At 39.4% G+C, this 6,589-nt stretch overlaps 1 long non-coding RNA gene across 1 annotated transcript; it reads left to right on the top strand.

Moving 5' to 3' along the window:
* The first annotated feature begins 1,311 nt into the window (after positions 1-1,311).
* On the top strand, positions 1,312-2,945 carry LOC135561570 (uncharacterized). The gene is made up of 2 exons (XR_010459567.1): positions 1,312-1,547; positions 1,931-2,945. It is a non-coding gene; the product is annotated as an uncharacterized LOC135561570 (long non-coding RNA).
* The last annotated feature ends 3,644 nt before the right edge of the window (positions 2,946-6,589 follow it).

Genomic DNA, 6,589 nt, shown 5'->3' with positions numbered 1-6,589 from the left:
ATCATTCAAATACCATGGAAGTAATGATTTTAAATGGAAAACATGTCATTTAGTAATATAACAAAATATCATAATAAAGATAAGTGTTCTCTGCCTTGCACAAAGAGTAATTTCAACATAGGAATGAATTATTTTGGTATTTTATTGCATTTTCTCCTGAAGAACCGTCCAGCTCTGTCTGAATGTATGTTATGTTGTAATTTAAACAGAGTCAAATGAAAATATTAACTGAATATTCATGTATAATAATAATGAAAAGAATTGTGGGAAAATGAAGTGTCCATGACTGATGTTCTCACCCTCCGCAACATTTTTTAAGGACTGTTTACACACACACAGAATTTTAAACAAAATGTGATTTTGAATGAAGCAACACATCTGCCAGTACCTTCAAGATGGCTACCAGGGAAGCAGATATCTTTATATTTCTCCAGTTAAAAGTTAAACATTCTCCTGTCAGACTGCGTACACGACAGTATTAATTATCATTACCGATACAGGTAGGTTTCCACATTTAGAAAAATGTTAGATTTAACATTTTCTATGAAAATATACTATATTAATGTCTAATTATGTACATTAAGAAAACATTTGCTCAGTCATCATGTCTTCTCTATTGTTAGCAAAACATGCTAAGGTTCCTCAACCTCCACAACACCATTCTCACTTACCGCTGCAATTTAAGGCCAGTTGCAGTAGAGAGAACTTCTGTTTCGGTAATGAGAATTGAATCACAGACTATATATTTTAAATATCTATATAATTAACTATTAATTAAAATATTATTTACTAACTGTTGATATTTTTCTTTGTCTTGTTTAATTGCAAACAGTCAGCAAGGGACAAAAATAAAGCTTTAGCAAAGGCTAGGCTGACAAAATCCTGAGAAAAAGTTCACCCCAACACAGAACTGCTGGAAGAGTATATAAGGAAGGAGAGAGAGAGGTTAGGGGTTGGAGAGGTTACAGCAAGAGTAGTTAGCATATATATAGTCTATAGAAAGCTTATGCCCTCATACAGTGTCTATAGGATGTCACACGTCCACCACACACACACACACAATCAGTAAGCCATTTAGTTTGTACTATAGGATGTCCACACACGGTCTGTAAGATATTCAGTCCCTACTATAGGATGTGTACACACAGACACACACACACACAGTCTGTAAGCCATTCAGTCCCTACTATAGGATGTGTACACACAGACACACACACGGTCTGTAAGCCATTCAGTCCCTGTAACTGACAGTTAGACTTACAGGTTATGTCGTTGTCTTTTGTTTGAATTGTTTATGTATCCGCTGTGCAGGGGAAATGATAATACAAGCGGAACTACGTAGCTAATACTGTTGTAACGGGGATCCTTATTGTAGCAACACACTTTTGGAGGGAAGGCAATCCTGCGCTGCGTTAGCTAAGTTTTCATGTCATCGGGTGTAGTTCATAAAGGTTGAAGAGTGTATGTTAGGATGAAGTGTGAATTCATGCCAGGAATAATAAGTGTGAAGTTTGATTTCCTCCCTTCTGTAATAAGCAGCCAATGAGGTATTTTTTCCTTTATTCATGTGTTTAATCTGAACCTGTTATAACGCAGGTTAAACTGTTATGTATGTAAGCACTTCAGAGTTATACCAAGCTAATAAGTCACTCGTAAGATAAGGTTGTAAGAGTGTGCTTAACTGTATTTTTCATTGACTTTATAGTTCTCACGGAAGGTGATAATTCTGACTAAAACTACAGAATAAAGCCGCCAGTTAAAATCAGTGCTCGTGGTTACTGAAGGGAGCTACAGTCCCTACTGTAGGATGCATACGCACACACACAGTCTGTAAGCCATTCAGTCTATACTATAAGATGACGTGTCCGTAACAGTAAGATTTTTCCCATGTTTTGAGACATGCTCATTTCATGTCATGCTTCCTTCCCAGTTCCAGATATCAAAAACGAAATCAAAATGGTAAAATAAAGAAAACTCAAGATCTGACAAAGAAGCAACATGAAAAGAAGAAAAAACTGTGGCGGTCAAACTCGAAAAGGTGTTACAGAAGAAAAGGTATTACAGAAGAAAAGGTATTACAGAAGAAAAGGTATTACAGAAGAAAAGGTGTTAAAGAAGAAAGAAACAGCTCAAATCTGTATTGGACACGACATCATAAAGACAGGAAGATGATACACTTCAACAAGAAGCAAATGAAGAAGTTATTCAAAATCTTCAAGAAGACACAGCCTCCCCAAGAGAACAGCCATTCTCACCTCAGCAGGTAAATGTCCCTGCCATCATCTCAACTTGTGAAAGAAGAGAGACATCTCTACAGACACCAGGACCAATGAAGACATCTACCCCAAAGGAATCACCAAAAAAAGAGGAACAGAAGAAAGAAAACACAATAAAAATGTAGGTCAAAGTTGCGTTACACAGAAGAGAAGCTTCTGGAGAGGACCAAAGAGATGGTCAACCTCAAGAAAAAACTGAAAAGTCTTCAGATGATGGCCAAGAGGAAGCAGGGAATTGTCAACATGGAAGGCAGAGAGGTCCAGAAGAAAACTACAAAGAGAGGTCATCAGAGAACATTACCCAGTAACAGCCAGAGAAGACTAATGCGCACACTTGTTAACGGCTTCCTTCATCAAGATGAAGTCTCCACTGTAATGAATGAGAAATCTGCAGAAATCCGGAAAAAGGGCCAGATGTTCCGTAAGAGAGCCTTAACGGACACTATCTTCATAGACGATTTCTGTCTGATAAGAAACATCATCCCCAAGAGACACTGTACAGGCCAGTGTGCATAGTGATGATGACGTGCTGTTCTAATGTTTTTGTATGTGTTGTTTTTATGTGTTCTCTGTTTTTAGCATACAGTGGCTTGCGAAAGTATTCACCCCCCTTGGCATCTTTCCTATTTTGTTGCCTTACAACCTGGAATTAAAACACATTTTTGTGGGGTTTGTATCATTTGATTTACACAACATGCCTACCACTTTGAAGATGCAAAATATTTTTTTCTTGTAAAAAAACAAGAAATAAGACAAAAAAAACTTAAACATGCATAACTATTCAACCTCCCAAAGTCACTACTTTGTAGAGCCACCTTTTAGAGCAATTACAGCTGCAATTCTCTTGGGGTATGTAAGCTATAAGCTTGGCAAATCTAGCCACTAGGATTTTTGTCCATTCTTCAAGGCAAAACTGCTTCAGCTCCTTCAAGTTGGATGGGTTCTGTGGTGTACAGCAATCTTTAAGTCACAGTTTCTCTATTGGACTGAGGTCTGGGCTTTGAATACGCCATTCCAAGACATTTGAATGTTTCCCCTTAAACCACTCGACTGTTGCTTTAGCAGTATGCTTAGGGTCATTGTCCTGCTAGAAGGTGAACCTCCGTCCCTGTCTTAAATCTCTGGAAGACTGAAACAGGGTTTTCCTCAAGAATTTCCATGTATTTAGCACCATCCATCATTCCTTCAATTCTGAACAGTTTCCCAGTCGATGAAAAACATAACCACAGCATGATGCTGCCACCATCATGATGGTGTCCTATAGTTTTGGCAAGTCAGTTAGTACTACTTTGTGCATGGCACAAGTAATTTTTCCAACAATTGTTTACAGACAGATTATTTCACTTAATCACAATTCCAGTGGGTCAGACGTTTACATACCCTAAGTTGACTGTGCCTTTAAACAGCTTGGGAAATTACAGAAAATGTCATGGGGCAGGAGGTAGCCTAGTGGATAGAGCGTTGGACGAGTAACCGAAAGTTTGCAAGATCGAATCCCCGAGCTGGCAAGGTAAAAATCTGTCGTTCTGCCCCTGAACAAGGCAGTTAACCCACTGTTCCTAGGCCATCATTGAAAATAAGAATTTGCTCTTAACTGACTTGCCTAGTTAAATGAAGGTGAAAAAAAATATATTTTGTGAATTGCACCAATCCCTCCTGCAGCAAAGCACACCCACAACATGATGCTGCCACCCCAGTGCTTCACGGTTGGGATGGTATTCTTCAGCTTGCAAGCCTCCCCCTTTTTAGTCCAAACATAACGATGGTCATTATGGCCAAACAGTTCTATTTTTGTTTCATCAGACCAGAGGACATTACTCCAAAAAGTATGATGTTTTTCCCCATGTGCAGTTGCAAACCGTAGTCTGGCTTTTTTATGGCTGTTTTTTAGCAGTGGCTTCTTCCTTGCTGAGCGGCCTTTCAGGTCATGTCGATATAGGACTCGTTTTACTGTGGATATAGATACTTTTGTACCTGTTTCCTCCAGCATCTTTACAAGGTCCTTTGCTGTTGTTCTGTGATATACTTGCACTTTTCGCACCAAAGTACGTTCATCTCTAGGAGACAGAACGCATCTCCTTCCTGAGCGGTTTGATGCGGCGTGGTCCCATGGTGTTTATACTTGCATACTATTGTTTTACATATGAACGTGGTACCTTCAGGCATTTGGAAATTGCTCCCAAGGATGAACCAGATTTGGCCGATTTCTTTTGATTTTCCCATGATGTCAAGCTAAGAGGCAGTGAGTTTGCGGTAGGCCTTGAAATACATCCACAGGTACCCCTCCAATTGACTCAAATGAGGTCAATTAGCCTATCAGAAGCTTCTAAAGACATTTTTTATTTTACCTTTATTTAACCAGGTCGGCAAGTTGAGAACAAGTTCTCATTTACAATTGCGACCTGGCCAAGATAAAGCAAAGCAGTTCGACACAGAGTTACACATGGAGTAAAACAAACATACAGTCAATAATACAGTAGAAACAAGTCTATATACGATGTGAGCAAATGAGGTGAGATAAGGGAGGTAAAGGCAAAAAAAAGGCCATGGTGGCAAAGTAAATACAATATAGCAAGTAAAACACTGGAATGGTAGATTTGCAGTGGAAGAATGTGCAAAGTAGAAATAAAAATAATGGGGTGCAAAGGAGCAAAATAAATAAATATATAAAATATATACAGTAGGGAAAGAGGTACAGTGCCTTGCGAAAGTATTCGGCCCCCTTGAACTTTGCGACCTTTTGCCACATTTCAGGCTTCAAACATAAAGATATAAAACTGTATTTTTTTGTGGAGAATCAACAACAAGTGGGACACAATCGTGAAGTGGAACGACATTTATTGGATATTTCAAACTTTTTTAACATATCAAAAACTGAAAAATTGGGCGTGCAAAATTATTCAGCCCCTTTACTTTCAGTACAGCAAACTCTCTCCAGAAGTTCAGTGAGGATCTCTGAATGATCCAATGTTGACCTAAATGACTAATGATGATAAATACAATCCACCTGTGTGTAATCAAGTCTCCGTATAAATGCACCTGCACTGTGATAGTCTCAGAGGTCCGTTAAAAGCGCAGAGAGCATCATGAAGAACAAGGAACACACCAGGCAGGTCCGAGATACTGTTGTGAAGAAGTTTAAAGCCGGATTTAGATACAAAAAGATTTCCCAAGCTTTAAACATCCCAAGGAGCACTGTGCAAGCGATAATATTGAAATGGAAGGAGTATCAGACCACTGCAAATCTACCAAGACCTGGCCGTCCCTCTAAACTTTCAGCTCATACAAGGAGAAGACTGATCAGAGATGCAGCCAAGAGGCCCATGATCACTCTGGATGAACTGCAGAGAGCTACAGCTGAGGTGGGAGACTCTGTCCATAGGACAACAATCAGTCGTATATTGCACAAATCTGGCCTTTATGGAAGAGTGGCAAGAAGAAAGCCATTTCTTAAAGATATCCATAAAAAGTGTCGTTTAAAGTTTGCCACAAGCCACCTGGGAGACACACCAAACATGTGGAAGAAGGTGCTCTGGTCAGATGAAACCAAAATTGAACTTTTTGGCAACAATGCAAAACGTTATGTTTGGCGTAAAAGCAACACAGCACATCACCCTGAACACACCATCCCCACTGTCAAACATGGTGGTGGCAGCATCATGGTTTGGGCCTGCTTTTCTTCAGCAGGGACAGGGAAGATGGTTAAAATTGATGGGAAGATGGATGGAGCCAAATACAGGACCATTCTGGAAGAAAACCTGATGGAGTCTGCAAAAGACCTGAGACTGGGACGGAGATTTGTCTTCCAACAAGACAATGATCCAAAACATAAAGCAAAATCTACAATGGAATGGTTCAAAAATAAACATATCCAGGTGTTAGAATGGCCAAGTCAAAGTCCAGACCTGAATCCAATCGAGAATCTGTGGAAAGAACTGAAAACTGCTGTTCACAAATGCTCTCCATCCAACCTCACTGAGCTCGAGCTGTTTTGCAAGGAGGAATGGGAAAAAAATTCAGTCTCTCGATGTGCAAAACTGATAGAGACATACCCCAAGCGACTTACAGCTGTAATCGCAGCAAAAGGTGGCGCTACAAAGTATTAACTTAAGGGTGCTGAATAATTTTGCATGCCCAATTTTTCAGTTTTGATTTGTTAAAAAAGTTTGAAATATCCAATAAATGTCGTTCCACTTCATGATTGTGTCCCACTTGTTGTTGATTCTTCACAAAAAAATACAGTTTTATATCTTTATGTTTGAAGCCTGAAATGTGGCAAAAGGTCGCAAAGTTCAAGGGGGCCGAATACTTTC

This window comes from Oncorhynchus nerka, linkage group LG18 (assembly GCF_034236695.1).
Source record: "Oncorhynchus nerka isolate Pitt River linkage group LG18, Oner_Uvic_2.0, whole genome shotgun sequence".
In the NCBI taxonomy this organism is placed as follows: Eukaryota; Metazoa; Chordata; class Actinopteri; order Salmoniformes; family Salmonidae; genus Oncorhynchus; species Oncorhynchus nerka.
This window is presented reverse-complemented; position numbering and strand designations above follow the sequence as displayed.